Below are 16,997 nucleotides of genomic sequence, written 5' to 3'. Positions count from 1 at the left end.
TGTTCGCTAAGTGGTGTTCTTCTCGACACGAAGACCCCCAGAGATGCGCAGTCGGATCAGTGCTTTCCTTCCTGCAGGAGAGGTTGGAAGGGAGGCTGTCCCCTTCCACCTTGAAGGTGTACGTTGCTGCCATAGCAGCACACCACGACGCAGTTGAGGGTAAGTCCTTAGGGAAGCACGATCTGATCATCAGGTTCCTAAGAGGTGCTAGGAGGCTGAATCCCTCCAGACCGCTCTTTGTTCCCTCATGGGACCTCTCCGTAGTTCTTCAGGGCCTACAGAGAGCCCCCTTTGAGCCTTTGCAGTCAGTCGAGCTGAAGGCACTCTCCCTGAAGACTGCCCTCCTGACTGCGCTCACTTCCATCAAGAGGGTAGGTGACCTGCAAGCGTTCTCTATCAGCGAAACGTGCCTAGAGTTTGGTCCGGGTTATTCTCACGTGATCCTGAGACCCCGACCGGGCTATGTGCCCAAGGTTCCCACCACTCCTTTTAGGGACCAGGTGGTGAACCTGCAAGCGCTGCCCCAGGAGGAGGCAGACCCAGCCCTGGCGTTGCTGTGTCCGGTGCGTGCTTTGCGCATCTATTTGGATCGCACGCAGAGCTTTAGACTCTCTGAGCAGCTCTTTGTCTGCTTCGGTGCACAGCGGAAAGGAAGCGCTGTCTCCAAGCAGAGGATCGCCCACTGGCTTGTTGATGCCATATCTATGGCATATCTCGCCCAAGACATGCCGCCCCCGGTAGGGCTACGGGCCCATTCTACCAGGGGTGTAGCGGCTTCTTGGGCTCTGGCCAGAGGTGCCTCTCTAACAGACATTTGTAGAGCAGCGGGCTGGGCAACACCCAACACCTTTGCAAGGTTCTACAACCTCCGGGTGGAACCGGTTTCGTCCCAGGTAGTGGCACGCAACACAAGCGGATAAGCCCGGGATAGCCGGCCGGGTGTATCGCTTGCACATAGCGCCTCCCACCTCCTTTTGAGCTGAAGATGTGCGCTGTTAATTCCCAGTAGTGTTCACAAAAGTTGTTCCCTGGTTGATTTCCTCCGAGCCCTGTGGCAGTCGAGTCTTCGGAGAGACTCACTGCCGGCCCAGTACACGTGCTATCTAAGAGCCCGGTGCTGGGGTAGGTGCTCCGCATGTGGCGGTTCCCTGTAAGGCTAACCCCATGCAATCTATATCTTCCGCTAGCTCGTTTCCCTGCTGGCAAACGGCGTCTTCCTTGGGCAGAGCCCCTCTGCCCCAGTCTCCATGTTGTAGTACCTCCTCCCCCATTGGGCAGGATCTACCTTGAAGGCTCTCCACATGGTTGGAAAGACCATGTGATGTATTCTTCCACTTAAATATCCCCCCCTCTTGGGGCGAGGTGTGGTCTCCGCAGTGTCCTCCCCTTGGGAGGGACACCCCCCGACTAGACCTGGCGGCCCAGTCGGATAATCCCCCTCCTTTTTTAGGGAGTGGAAAAAGAGAAGGGGAAAAGAGGCCACAACTGGGTTAAGCCCGTCTCTATCTTTGGGTAGTCGACTTGTCCCCAAGTAGGGCCGTTCGACACTCATAACTGTGTTGGGGGAGGTTACGTGTCGACCTGGTGCGCTGGCTATGAGGCACACAGCAAGTCTGCCCACCACACACCGCCAGTTCACGTAACACAGTTCAGCCTTGTGGCGTTTTGTATAGGGACCCCTAGTGTCACTACATCGACACCAACGTCGAGTGAGTGACAGATAGGGAACGTCATGGTTACTGGTGTAACCTCCGTTCCCTGATGGAGGGAACGAGACGTTGGTCCCTCCTGCCACAACGCTGAACTACCCGCTGAAATGGCCGGACCTTATATCGGCTCCTCAGCGTAAAACCTGAATGAGTGGTTGCATACCAGCTCCTTTTATACCCGTATGTTCGGGGAGTGGCATGCAAATACCACTCGCCAATTTTCATTGGCCTTTTATCAAAGACCAGAGGTGTCTCGGGCTCCCAAGAGTGACCCCTAGTGTCACTACATCGACACCAACGTCTCGTTCCCTCCATCAGGGAACGTAGGTTACACCAGTAACCATGACGTTTCTGTCGGTCACGCTCTTGCTTCACCTCGTGCGTCCGCCGTTTGATACGCATCGGATACTCGAGATTTAGCGTGTATGGATGATCGATCATAAGAAACCATTGGGTCATAATTTGTATTTGGAGGTAAATTGGTATCAAACTTTCTCTATGGAGGCCAATTTGTATAAAAATTCTTATGGAGGCCAATTGGTATCAAACTTCACCTATTAAAGGTAGGTTATGGCTCAGTTTTCCATCACAACTTATGCTGGGGAGCTAGTTTAAAAAAAAGAAAGAAAAAGCAACATCTTTTAAGTTCTTTCCCATGTTCACACATTCTTCCAGGTTCTAATGCTAGGGAAGTTGGTTTATTTGGCATTCTCTGCTATAAATACATTCAGAGTGACCCATTCTTTATATTTTCCTGATAGAATTCAGCCTCTGTCTCAATAACCAAGAGTCTTGGTACAGGCATAACATAATTCTATGTATAATAAGCTCAAGTGTTCACAAATCACACTTTCATAAACTTGCATTTATATTTGCCTGATTGAATTCGGCCTCTGTCTCAATAACCAAGAGTCTCGGGACAGGCATAATGGAATTCGATGTATAATAAGCTCAAGTGTTCTCAAATCACACTTTCATAAATGTCAGATGCCCCCCTCCCCGGGGCCATTGTGACAAACCTGCTTGCTCTCAATTCCTTCCATGTTGGCACATTCTTCCCCGTTCTATGCTAGGGAAGATGGTTTATCTGGCATCCTCTCTTGTAAATACATTCAGAGTGACCTCTGATTGAATTCGGCCTCTGTCCCCGCCAAGCGTTTTGGGACTGGCATAACAGATTTTGATGTACAATAAGCACAATAAGTGCTCTTCCCCAATGTTCATACCCTCTTTCCCTTTCAAAACACCAGGAAATAATTTTTTCTGTAAACATTCCTGCTGTAAGAACACTTCAGGATGACATTCATTATGCCTAAATATAATAAGGCAAACATTGTTAAACCCCATTCAATCAGTCACAGTGATGGAGGTGCAAGGGCTTCCTTTCAATGTGCCGCTGATTGCAAGGAGCTGCCAGAGGTAAGCCAAGAGCACCATCTAATGGTTACTCGTTGTGCTGCAATAGAGAATCATGCATTAATTCCTCTGTCTGCCCATGTGATGGCTTGGCAGCAGTTACAAGGCGTTCCGAATTGGGTAATCTGAACAAGAAATGGTGTTTTTGTTTTACAGCATAATGTCACAAGGGCAGCTGGGGGAATGGTTTGTGACAATAGATTTGAAGGATGCTTATTTCCACATTCAAATTATGCCAAGGCACAGTCGTTTTCTTATGTTCGCTTTTGGGGGCCAAGATAACCAATTTTGCTTCCTTCTTTACGGACATGCATTAGCACATCGTATGTTCACAAGATGCGTGGATGCAGCACTGATGCCCTTTTGGCTTCAGAGCATCCACATTTTTAATTACCTCAATGATTGGTTGGTGTTAGCTCACTCTGAGATTTTGGCTGCCTAACAATGAGATGTTGTTCTCAGTCACCTGAACAATCTAGGGCTGCGAGTCAACCTAGACAAGAGTATTTTGTTGCCGCAACATACTCTGTTTCTAGGGGTGGAGCTAGACTTACGGACAATGTAGGCGCACCTGTCTCCAACTCACGTTCTGCCATTCTGCCAGTGTCTAATGATGTCCAAAGTGGGACACTGTGATGAGGAGGGGGGTGTGGCCGGGCCGTGATGATGCACGCCTGGTGCTGAGTTGACTAATCAGCGGGAGAGAGATTGGGGGGGGTGGGCGGAGATGCCAGTTCAAGAGACGCATGAAGCTGTGTGTGCATCTTTGTTTTTCAGTTTATGTTATGTTTGAGTTTAATTTGTTATTAAAGATTTACATTGACTGTTCAGCTGGTTGTGGAGAAGCCACTGATATCTGCCGGGAGGTGGAGGAGCATGCTTCTGTCTACCAGGAGGTGAGGTCCAGTGCCATTGCCTGGCATCATGGAGGACCGCTGCCCAGCTGGATGAGGACCAGGCGACAGCGTGTCCGGGGACAGGCGAGCCACTTTTTTTCTCTCTCTCTCTCTCTCCTCTCTCTCTCTCGTTCTGTCTCTCCCACTCGCTCTTTCTTTCCTTTCCCTCCCCTTGTGTCTCTCAGTTTCCCAGGAGGCGGGAAAGGCCGGCCGGAGAAGAGAGGGGGGTGAGTAAGTCAGGCCAGAGGTCTCCCTGGCCTGAATCTGGTGGTGGAGGAGTGTGACGAGAACTGGCGCTGAGTTGACTAATCAGTGGAAGAGAGATAACTGGAAACGCCAGTTTGAGAGAGAGATGCACGAAGCTGTGTACGTCTTTGTTTGTTTTGCAGTTTATGTTATGTTTGAGTTCAGTTTGTTATTAAAGTTTTAAGTTGACTGTTCAGCTGGTTCCTGCCTCCTCCTTGCCCATCTTAAGAACCTTGTTACAGACACATTCTCCCTGAAATAACTTTTCACAGGCTTTTGGGGATTTTGATTGCGGCATCCACTGTCATTCCTCAGGGTATGTTGCTTGCGAGACCTTTTCAGTGTTGGATGAACTCCGTAAAGGGACTTCAACCACTGACGCATGCGTTTCGGCCCATCAGAGTCACATGTGGGTGCTGCCAAGCTCTGTTACCATAGAAACGGAACCACTTTCTGTGGATGGGTGTTCCGTTGGGACAGGTGTGTCGCTGCAAGGTGATAATGACAGACGCCTCCTCTATTGGGGCGCTGTGTACGAGAACCATTCTGCTCAAGGAGTATGCACGGGTCAGCGGCTGAATTGGCACATAAACTGTATGGAGATGCTAGCGATGCTGTTAGCTTTGAGTTTTTTTAGGTTTTTTCAAAAAAACAATATGAAATTTTGGGCAGTCATGTCCTCATACGATTGGACAACAGGTCGGTGGTGGCTACATCAAATGTCAGGGAGGGGTGCACTCTTGTGCCATGCTAAGGCTGGCATGTTGCATTCATCTGTGTGCACAGGATAATGTGCTGTCTCTACAAGCAGTACATGTTCCAGGCTGGTTGAATTTAGGGGCAGATCTCCTGTCCAGACAGGTTCTAATGCATGAAGAATGGACATTACTCCCGCAGATTGTAGAACAAATCTGGATGAGGTTAGGCAGAGCGGAAGTGGACCTGTTTGCATCAAGCGAGACATCACACTGTCCCCTCTGGTTTTGTCTTTTGCCCCCGGCACAGCTGGGCATCGATGCAATGGTGCATCAGTGGCTGACGGCACATCTTCACACTTTCCACTGATCAAACTGCTGCACTCGGTTCTGCAGAGGGTTTGGGAGGATCGTGCTTAGCTTCTGTTAGTGGCGCCATATTGGCCATCTCAAGTATGGTTTTCGACTCTGGTCTCTCTCCTGGAGGGAATGCCTTGGGAGATTCCAGTCAGAATGGACATATTGTCTCAGGCGTGGGGCAGCATTGGGCACCCCCGGCCCAAGTTATGGAAACTGTGGGTTTGGCCCCTCAACAGGGCCCTCTTTTGAATGATGTTTTATCCCCCGCTGTGGTTGATACCATCTTAACTGTTAGAACTCTGTCAACGAGAAGGTTATATACATTCAAATGGCGTTTTGTTGCCTCTTGGTGTGCAGCACGGAGTGAGGATCCAGTTCACTGCCCAGTTGTTTCAGTGCTGGATTTTTTTGCAAGAGCGTTTTGTGGCCGGTGTTACCCTAGCAACGCTTAAAGTTTACGTGGCCGCTATAGTGGCTGAGCATGCACTGGTGAATTCTTTTCAAGTTTCTATTGGAAGACATTCTCATGACTCTCGTGTTATGTGCGGAGCACGCAGGCTTAGACCTTTTCATCACGTCCGCGTCCCTTTATAAGATTTATCTATGGTGTTAGAGTCCCTCTTGGCTGCTCTGATCGAGCCTTTAACATCAGTATCTGTTACATTTTGGACTCTTAAAACGGCCTTGTTATTGGCATTGGCATCGTATAAGAGGGTTGGTAATTTGCATGCCCTGTCGACCAATCCCCTGTGCATGGATTTTGTGCCAGGGTTATCCAAGGTTGTGCTGAGACCTCATTTGGGCTATTTGCCTAAAAATCATCTCTGTGTCCTTTCGCTTGCAAATTATTAATTTGGAGTCCTTTTCTCCTCCACCATTTGAGTCAGAGGAGCATAAGAGGCTTTATATGCTATGCACAGTACGGGCTCTGCAGGTTTATGTTAACTGTACTAGCCAATGGCGTAAGTCAGAGCAGTTGTTTGTATGCTTTGGTGCTGCAACAGGGCTGTTTTGGTGTCAGAGACTGTCTCATTAGATTGTGGATGTAATCTTGAGTTCTTACGAGGTGCGTGGTTTGCCTTTGCCTCTGGGTATTAGAGCCCATTCTATGAGGAGCATGGCATCCTTGTGGGCATTGGCTAGAGGTGCGTCCTTGGAAGACATTTGTATGGCGGCAGGATGATCCTCTCTGCATACTTTTGTTAGATTTTACAATTTGTGTGAGAGTTTGTCTCCTGCTTCCCAAGTTCTCTCTGTTGGATCAGGATTACGTTTTTAGAGATTTCTACTTCTTTAATTTGCTTAGGCACCACTGTAAGCTTGCCACACGGGCTTAGAGAGTTGGCAGCTACTGTTTGCATGGCGTGATGGTATCTCGTCCCAATTGCGTCATTACACAACATTGTTGTTTCCTTGAAAGGGAACGTCTTGGTTATGAACATAAACTTGGTTCCCTGAGAGGAAACGAGACGTTGCGTAGCTGTCCATACTCTCTAGTTGCTGCATAGGCTTGTGCCTCTTTTTAAAAAATGTAATCTCTCCACCTAACAGCTGAAAATCCATGCTGATCCACACCAACCTAAACTCCATTAATAAAACTTTCATTCTGATTGCACGAAGCAAAAGAGGACCCTGTGAGTGGTAAATGGATAGTTTAGAAAAGAAAAGAAAAATGAGAAAAATGTAAGGGAAAGAAAGCAAAGCACTTTATAACCCTCCAGCAGTTGTCCGACTCATCTACATGAGAGGCTCACATCCTAACACAGTCAGTGTCTCTGCAAACACAGTTGCACACACTCAAAATCACCTGCTGTAAGATGTGAATAATGTCTCCAACTTTCCACCCTCACTGAGGGCCCGGCCCCCGTACTCTATTATGTTTATTAAGACATGTTTCTGAGAGTTGGTTAGGAATATGAGGTTGAGCTGGAGGGGCTTTAGAGGAGAGGTAATACATTTCAATAAATCCATAAAGTGGGAAGTGAGTGAGAAGCACGTTGAATTTCCTTCCCTGCTAAGTTTCTTTTATATTTTAAACATGATATCATACTCGGTGTGAGTATTCATGCCTAAAGTGTGGTTCTAGCACACATACTGTACATGGTCATGTTTGCACATCATACAAATATGTATGTTTGAGGTTTTAAATGTGTCTAAATTTGTCCTTTGAGGTTCATAGAATATTCAAGAATTCAATATTTGAATATTAAAATTCAAATGTTGATTTTATTGTATTTATAATTCATTCTGTACACACTTTGCTCTGCAACATCGACAGAGTTTTACTTACACTTCATACTTGTTGAGCTTTGATAATAATCACATTCCTCAGTACAAAGAGTGCAAATAGTTCTACTTTCATTAGTTCCACATTTAATTCGGATTTCATTTATAAATGAATTACCATTTAAAAATGTCAAAGATTCTAAATCATTAACTGATATGAGACTCCTGCTGTGGGGTCACCTTTGATCACTGAACTTGTTCACCTGGGGCAGTACCAATGTAAAGGTTCCAGCAGTTTCAATTCCAATATTAATGAAGATTTTCACACATCTTAAGTTGTACAAACACAAAAGCCTTTACATTTTAAATGCGGTCAATATGCTGATATTGTATGTTTCAATGACAATTATAATATACAATTTTGTATGTGTACTCTTTAAATACCTTGAAATACTGACGAATATTAATGAGATCACTATGATATTTTAGGTTTCTTTTATAAGATGATAAAATAAGCTCTTTTAAAAGATTATATTTGGTGGGAGCCATCAAATCAACTTTGAATCAAAAGTGGAAGGCATGCAGTAACACTGACATTTAGCCATACTTGGAGCATGGGAAGCTGAAATGTTATCTCCGTCAAGCAGTGTACACTGATCTCACTGTTCTCTGCAAACACTGGCGCTGCTCTTTTTGATTGCTTCCAACCTAGCCCATTTTGCAGCCATGTTTAAGCCTTTATTCTTGATACAGGAATGCCCTCTCAATACGCCAGGTGCATTGACTCAAGCGCTAATACCCTTATGCCTCAGCCTATGTCATGCCACCTGTTTCTTTTAAATTCGTTCTGATCTGTTCTTTGTTCTGTCTGAAGCTTTCATTTGGCCCTGCTTCGGCACCTTTTTATGTCAGCTCTTGTTTCCAGTCACTTGACATTTACACTAAATGCTGGCACACCATATTGCATCCAAAAATACGTTTAAAGGGTGAGTCATTAAAGTTAAAAATTCCTGCCTTGGGCTGTTCCTTTTATTAGCCCCTCTGTTGTGATTGATGGGTGAGCACAGCACCCCTGTGGGAAAGACACGGTTTTACATACAGTGGCTCCAAAAATATTTAGACAGTTAAAGGGTAAGTTATCCAAAAAACGTCCTGGTTACTTTCGTAACATCAGTTCCCTGATGGAGGGAACGAGATGTTGTGTCGATGTTGTGACACTAGGGGTCACTCTTGGGAGCCCCAAAGTGCTTTTTGAAAAAAGGCCAATGGGAATTGGCGAGTGGAATTTGCATGCCACTCCCCAGGACATACGGGTATAAAAGGAGCTGGTATGCAACCACTCATTCAGGTTTTGTGCTGAGGAGCTGAGACAAGGTCCCGGCCATTTCAGCAGGTAGTTCAGTGTTGTGGCAAGAGGGACAAAATGTCTCATTCCCTCCATCAGGGAACGGAGGTTACGAAAGTAACCAGGACATTCCCTATCTGTCACTCACTCAACGTTGTGTCGATTTAGTGACACTAGGGGTCCCTATACAAAACACCACAACTAGCTGAACTGTGCTACATGACTGGTGGTGCGAGATGGGCAGATCGCTGTGTGCCTCGTAGCCAGTGCACCAGGCTATCACGTAACCTCCCCCAACACTTTTGTGAGCGTCGAACAGTCCTTCGGGAAAAAGTTGACTGCCCAACAAATAGGGACAGGCTAGCCCAGCCGTGGCCTCTTTTCCTCTTTTTTCTCCCCAAAAAGAGTGGAATTTGTTAACCGACGCTTCCTTTCCGCTATCCACCAAAGCAGACAAAGAGCTGCTCGGAGCTTCTAAAGCTCTGCATGTGATCCAAATAGATGCGTAAAGCATGCACCGGACACAGCAACACCAAGGCTGGGTCTGCCTCCTCCTGGGGCAGCGCTTGCAGGTTCACCACCTGATCCCTAAACGGGGTCATGGGAACCTTGGGCACATAGCCCGGTCGGGGTCTCAGGATCACGTGAGAGTAACCCGGACCTAACTCCAGGCACAATTCGCTGATAGAGAACGCCTGCAGATCCCTTACCCTCTTGATGGAAGTGAGCGCAGTCAGGAGGGCAGTCTTCAAAGAGAGTGCCTTAAGCTCAACTGACTCCAGAGGCTCAAAGGGAGCACCGCTAGACTCCGAAGGACTACAGAGAGGTCCCACGAGGGCATGAGGTGCGGTCTGGAGGGATTCAACCTCCTAGGGCCTCTCAAGAACCTGATGATCAAATCGTGCTTCCCCAAATACTTACCATCCACTGCCTCGTGATGTGCCGAAATGGTGGCTACATACACCTTCAAGCTGGAGGGGGACAGCCGCCCCTCCAGCCTCTCCTGCAGGAATGAAAACACCCATCCGACTGCGCATCTCTGGGGGTCTTTGCGTCGGGAAGAACACCACTTAGCGAACAGATGCCACTCTCTCTCCCTCTAAGTGTATAATCTCCATCTTCAAGATGGTTCCATCATGGTGTCGTCGGCTCAGCAGGACAACACATGAACTGACCTATTTTTCATGGTATTAACCATTATAATGCACACTCACTGGCATGCTAGGCCTTGCACACAGAAAGATTATTGGTACACTGTAGGTTCTACTGGTTGTTTAGATCAGCGTTACTATAAGAAATAATTAATAATTATTTAATTATTCATTAATATTTAAATTAAATAATAGAATCTAACTCATTAAAGCCTCATACGGGGCACCAGTAAATGTAGTGTGCTACATTCAGGAGCGGGTTTGGTTATTAGCAATAATTAATAATTATCAAAAGATAATTATCAATTATTAAAATCAATAAAACATTGATTTGAATCAATGTTATCTCTTTTAATCCTTCACATCAACAATCAAATATAACCATCAAATTCAATAGAATATTAATTATTATCAAAGATAATCATTAATTATTAAAATCAATGGAACATTTATTATAATTAACACTAGCTTATTGATCCTTCAAATTGAACAATCATCAAAGGTTGTGAGAAATATAATTGTTTACTGTTTACAAGCAATGCCAAGCATTTGACAAAAAATAAATCTGGCTGTTTAAAAGTGTAAATTAATTGTAAATTTGAAACATGTATAAAATCATGACTCGCATGATATGAAGACTCCATTCATGTCAGTAACCTTGTAAAAGCTGATTTATTCTACATGCAGATCCCTCACATGGGGCTGTCATTTAAGGATCACATGACTACCTGAATACTACTCACTTAAAATTTGGATATGGGAGCGTTTCCGCCGGCTCAGTCCCCGCAGACCTCCCATACCCCAGCACACTCATTTTGCCCAGTAGAGTTCACGAGCGAGGCAGGCGGTCCGCCTCAGGGTGGATTTAATGTCTCGTTCGGGGCTCGCGACGAGGATGAGTTATCGGTCGCAGCATCGGAGGGTGGGCTTCTGCTTTTGGAAGCGGATGAATCTTCTGAGCTCCCGCTCACAGGCGGTAGAGCTCAGGATGAGGCGGATGCTGAGATGGCAGCCGTGCTTGCCCGGGCGGCCATGAACATCGGGCTTGAGTGGAACCCTCCACCCTTCCCTGAGCATTCGCAGCTGGATGATTGGTTTCTGGACTCGGAGTGCAAATCACGGCCCTTCGTAACGGAAGTGCATGAGGAGCTCATGAAGTCATGGAAGGCACCTTTCTCTGCCCGTACATGCTTCGCCAGCTCGTCCAGCCTAACTACCCTCAACGGCGGAGTGGCTAAGGGATATGTTGAGATTCCCCAGGTAGAGCACGCTGTAGTGGTGCATTTATGCCCGCAGGGTGCAGCCACCTGGAGGAACTGACCAAGGCTCCCTTCCAAGGCGTGTACGTTTTCTTCATCACTAGTTGCTAAGGCTTACAACACCGTGGGTCAGGCCACCTCCACCCTGCACGCCATGGCTATCCTGCAGGTCCACCAGGCCAAGGCACTTAAAGATCTGCATGAGGGTAGGACCGACCCAGGGCTTATGCAGGAAATGCGTACCACGACCAACCTCGCTCTACGGGCAACGAAAGTCACAGCACACGCCCTGGGCCAGACGATGACCACCTTGGTGGTCCAAGAGTGGCACCTGTGGCTCAACCTTGCGGAGATGCGTGATGGCGAGAAGGTCCGATTTCTCGATGTGCCCATCTCCCAAGAGGGGCTCTTTAGTGACACTGTCAAAGATTTCGCTCATCAGTTCTTGATGGTGAAGAAGCAGACAGAGGCCATCAAACACACCCTGCTGCGGCGCGACGCGGCCGCCTACAGGCCTCCGAAGTCCCGCGCCCCATCTGCCTATTCATCTGTACTATTACTTATGGGGGAAGTAGCGGTTTTAAACCTATTGTAATTATTTGAATGTTTGTACATAAATTAAGTATTGTGACGTTGAAAAGACTAAGCAGCGATTCATATGACAACTGCTTTAGTCCCCTGGCTGGTAACTGCAGGACGAATATAGATTGTTCTGTAGGTCTGATATGCTGGGGGGAGGGGGGACGGGGGAGACATTTATGTTGGCTTTAATATCTATCTTTAAATATAAGTGTTGGACGGCTTTATCTTTATGTGGTACAGTAGCAGCAGCATGTCTCTTCTGTCTCAGCAGCATCATGTTTTTGTGCTAACAGCAGTAGCAGCATATTGACTCATGTCGAGCAGCAGCAGGCATTAAGCAGATCAGTCATCAAGACCAAGCCTACTTCACTGTCTTACAGCAAGTTAAATCTTTAAGCTAAATCGAGTTGTCCTAACTGAAATTATGATTAAGTTCAGTTATGAAACTCTACAGGGTGCATGTTGCTCATAGTTAACTAGTAATTTAGTTCAGTCACTCATGTACAGTTTTTCAGGTCACTAGATAAACCTATTGAGTACACATTTAGGGATACATGGCAAGCTACACGCGTCTGAAATCCACCTCACTGCGGCCCACGTCTGACGGTCTGATCTGCTTGGGTGGAGGGGAGACGGGAAAGACATTGCTCTTTGCTTGTATATCTATCTTTAAATATAGCTGTTGGGGGGCTTATCTTGATGTTGGTAAAGTAGCAGCAGCAGCATGTCTCTTCTGTCTCAGCAGCATCATGTTTTCGTGCCAACAACAGCAGCATATTGACTCATGTCAAGCAGCAGCAGCATGCATAAAGCAGACCTTGTCCACCAAGGCTAAGCTTACTTCAATGTCATTATAATCAAGAAAAATCTTTAATCTATCTCAGAGTGTTGTCCTAACTGAAATGACAAGTTCAGTTAGGAAACTCTTCATGGTGCGGCTGATAGGTCGAACAGGTGCAACTCGTCCTACGCACCCAATCAGAAGCTTTTCCCTTTTGTCAAAATATATAAAGCTGCTACTCACCTCACGCAATACACCAGGAAATGGCTACAGCAGTGCAGTATGTGTAGCGTTATCCCTCCACTTCTCCAGCACCTAGAACTAGATGTTTAGATCTGCTTTACGGGGGGCTTATCTTGATGTTGGTACATTAGCAGCACCAGCATGTCTCTTCTGTCTCAGTTGCATCATGTTTTCATGCCAACAGCAGCAGCAAGACTAAGCTTACTTCACTGTCATTGAAAACAACCAAAATCTTTAATCTACCTCAGAGAGTTGTCCTAACTGTAATAAAAGTAATGATACAATAACACAGTTGGTAACACTTTACAATAAGGTTATTAGTTAACATTAGTTAACAACATTAGGTAACATGAATTAACAAGGAACAATACTTTTACAGCATTTATTAATCTTAGTTAATGTTAATTTCAACATACTAATAGATTTTAAATCAAAAGTTGTATATGTTAACATTAGTTAATGCACTATGAACTAACAATGAACAATTCTATTTTTATATTGACAAAGATTAATAAATACTGTAAAAAATATTTATATTGTTAATTGTTTGATTATGATACCTAATACATTAATGCATATTAACGAATGGAACCTTATTGTAAAGTGTAACGCACAACTTAATCTATATTTATTGTGTCAAATTACTGCATCATTGTTAACTGTCCTTTTTTGGCAAATAAAAGAAAAAGAAGAAGAAAATGTTCACTTCTCAAAAGCATTCGTCCATCATCAATGCTCTCTTCAGTTTGGCAGATCCCTACACACGCACATGACAAATCTTTCAGAATCTTTCTTTCAGAAACGTGACACAAATACAATTTTACTGAAAGTTAAAATTATATTATACTGCATAAATACAATACAATAAACTAATATTGACCACTATTAGACAAATTGTATGGTTAAAGTAAGAGTCACTATGTTAAAGCTGCACTATGTAAGATTTTTTGGGTTTAAAAATGAACAAATTGCCATTATTGATTGAGTACATAAGCAATCAGTGTTCAAAACAATGTCCTTACCTTACCCTGATTCACTACGGTAAGCCTATAAAAATTATTTGTATTTTGAGCTGTCGGGTTCGATTTGGCTCGAAATCGCAGGCTTATGATGTTCATCCTTGCGTCATTACGTCATGTACGCATACACAGGAAAGAAGTGCCGGCTGTCTCATGTTCTGGCTGGAGAAACTAACTACGCTGTTCAGCTCAGTTCAGCAACACTCACATAGTTCAGGACAGCATTGTTGCAGTATAGACTCTAGAAGCATGTGGCAGGGAATTAATATCATTACAGACTTCAAAGGGAATTAAAACTCCGCTGTGAACATCGCTGCCTCTCTCCTGGATGAGCTTAATACTTTTTATGCTCGTTTCGAGGGAAACAACACTGCCCTCGTGGAGAGAGCTCTCACGGCTGAAGCTACAGAGGTTAATTCACTCTCCGTCTCTGTAGCGGACGTAACCCGATCCTTCCAATAGGTGAATAACCGTAAAGCCGCGGGTCCAGATGGCATTCTGGGCCGTGTCATCAGAGCATGCGCAAACCAACTGGCTGGTGTTTTTACTGACATTTTCAACCTTTCCCTCTCCTTGTCTGTGGTCCCCACATGCTTTAAAATGTCCACCATTGTGCCTGTACCAAAGCAATCCAAAATCACTTGCTTAAATGACTGGCGTCCTGTTGCTCTGACCCCCATCATCAACAAATGCTTTGAGAGGCTAATCAGAGATTAGTGCAGAGATTAGAGATTAGATTAGTGCTCTGTGCTGCCTGCCTCACTGGACTAACTGCAGTTTGCTTACCACAACAACCGCTCCACTGATGATGCCATTGCATCTACACTACACACTGCTCTCTCCCACTTGGAAAAAAGGAACACATATATGAGAATGCTGTTTGTAGACTACAGCTCAGCATTCAACACCATAGTGCCCTCCAAGCTTAATGTGAAACTCTGGGCTCTGGGCTTAAACAGCTCACTGTGCAGCTGGATCCTAGACTTCCTGTCAAGCAGACGCCAGGTGGTTAGAATGGGCAGCAACATCTGGAGCCCCACAGGGCTGTGTTCTCAGCCCACTCCTGTATTCCCTGTACACACATGACTGTGTGGCAACACATAGCTCCAATGCCCTCATTAAGTTTGCTGATGATACGACGGTGGTAGGTCTGATCACTGACAATGATGAAACAACCTACAGAGAGGAGGTGCACACTCTGACATGCTGGTGTCAGGAGCACAATCTCTCCCTCAACGTCAGTAAGACCAAGGAGCTTGTGGTGAACAGGAGAAAAGACAGAGAACACAGCCCCATCACCATCAATGGAGCACCGGTGGAGAGAGTCAGCAGCTTCAAGTTCCTCAGTGTCCACATCACTGAGGAACTCACATGGTCCATCCACACTGAGGCCATTGTGAAGAAGGCTCACCAGTGCCTCTTCTTCCTGAGACGGCTGAAGAAATTTGGAATGAACCACCACATCCTCACACGGTTCTACACCAGCAATATATAGAGCATCCTGACTGGATCGCCGCTATCCTTTTCTGCATATCGCTTCCCCCTTCGGCATATCGCGGCGCCATTTTGTGGCCCATTCTGCATAACATGGCAACACATAGCCGGTCAAAGCCATTACTTTGACCGGCCGTTCGGGAAATCTCTCGATTCTCCCGATGGCCAGTCCGACCCTGGTTATGTTGCTTGGAACTGTACCCAAGACTTTTACCCACTGTTGCACTTGTGTATATGCTTGAGTGACAATAAAGGGATTTGATTTAATTTTTATTTGATAGATGGATGTTTATCTGTTAGCCGTTTGGTGAAGTTGTTTACCTGCTATAATGCTTGGATATTTTTTTCTGGTAGGGTTGTTGAAGCTTATATTGCTTATCATGCTTTTATGAATCAAACATTACTTGTGTGTTAACCGATTGCAGTGTATCTATGTTGTCCGATTAAGTTACTGTGACATGTTTAATATGTATGACTTCTGAAATTGAAATTTGATCCCCATCATTATTGAATCCTCGTTTTATTTTTTAGGTTTACAGTGTTATTGTGTGCATTGCATAGACATGCTATTGTAGTAGCTGAGGCTGGACAATACAGTATAAAAATAATAGTCTGCTATTGAACTCCTATCAGCCATATCATGAGTTTAAATTGTAGTACAATTCAAACATTTACATTAGATAAAACACTTTAATAATCATATAAATATATACTGGTGGTGGCTGAGGAGAGTCCCCTGTTCTCTATTTAAAAGTGCTTTGAGTGTAGTGTCAGAAAAGTGATTTCACACTGGTGATGTCCAGATAAGCTCAAATTGGGAGATTCATCTGCCAGAAGAGCAGTGCCAGAACTCGACTGACGTAATGTATTCTTCCACAAAATGCCTGCAATTTTAAGTTTCAACCACAGATGTCGCTAGAGAGCACAAAGTTACGAAGTGCAGCTTTAAGAAATATATTATCGTTCACTCCAGCATTTACTGTGAAGCTGGAGTATCATCAATTGTCATATTATATTAACTTATAATATCACAGAGGGCTATACTTTATCTAGCTAAATGAATCAGAATAATTACACGTGTAATACAGTCTGAAACAGGGACCTTGCTAAGCCAGTGCTGGTGGTTGTGCACTGTGGTCGAAATAGCTTAAAATACATGTTATTAAACCCCTTCTTTTTACTGGATGGAGCAACAGCTCTATGTCTCAATGTGGGATGGATATTGTCCAATGTCATCTGCAGAAACTTGTGTAAATAACGCATGTCTTGCAGTCTTGACAGTATTTATTAGCATAGGAACAAATAGTTTTCAGTGCTGTGCCAGAAGTAAATGTGCCCCCTGAGGCAATATGCAAAAGTGACTTTGCATAGAGTCCATTGTCTAATCCAAGGGTTTTCAAACTTTTTGATGCCAAGGTCCCCCAAATATGCTGATCCTTTTGCAAGGGACCCCCCAGACTGCTATTGAGTCCTTGAATAACATATAACATTAGGCTGCATGATAATGGTTAAAATGATAATAATTATTATTTTGATTTTTGAATTTGAAGCACAACAATTAATCCCTATTTTTCT

Source organism: Myxocyprinus asiaticus, chromosome 37, assembly GCF_019703515.2.
Source record: "Myxocyprinus asiaticus isolate MX2 ecotype Aquarium Trade chromosome 37, UBuf_Myxa_2, whole genome shotgun sequence".
Classification (NCBI taxonomy): Eukaryota; Metazoa; Chordata; class Actinopteri; order Cypriniformes; family Catostomidae; genus Myxocyprinus; species Myxocyprinus asiaticus.
The sequence above is the reverse complement of the archived record's forward strand: the minus strand, read 5'-3'. Positions refer to the sequence as shown.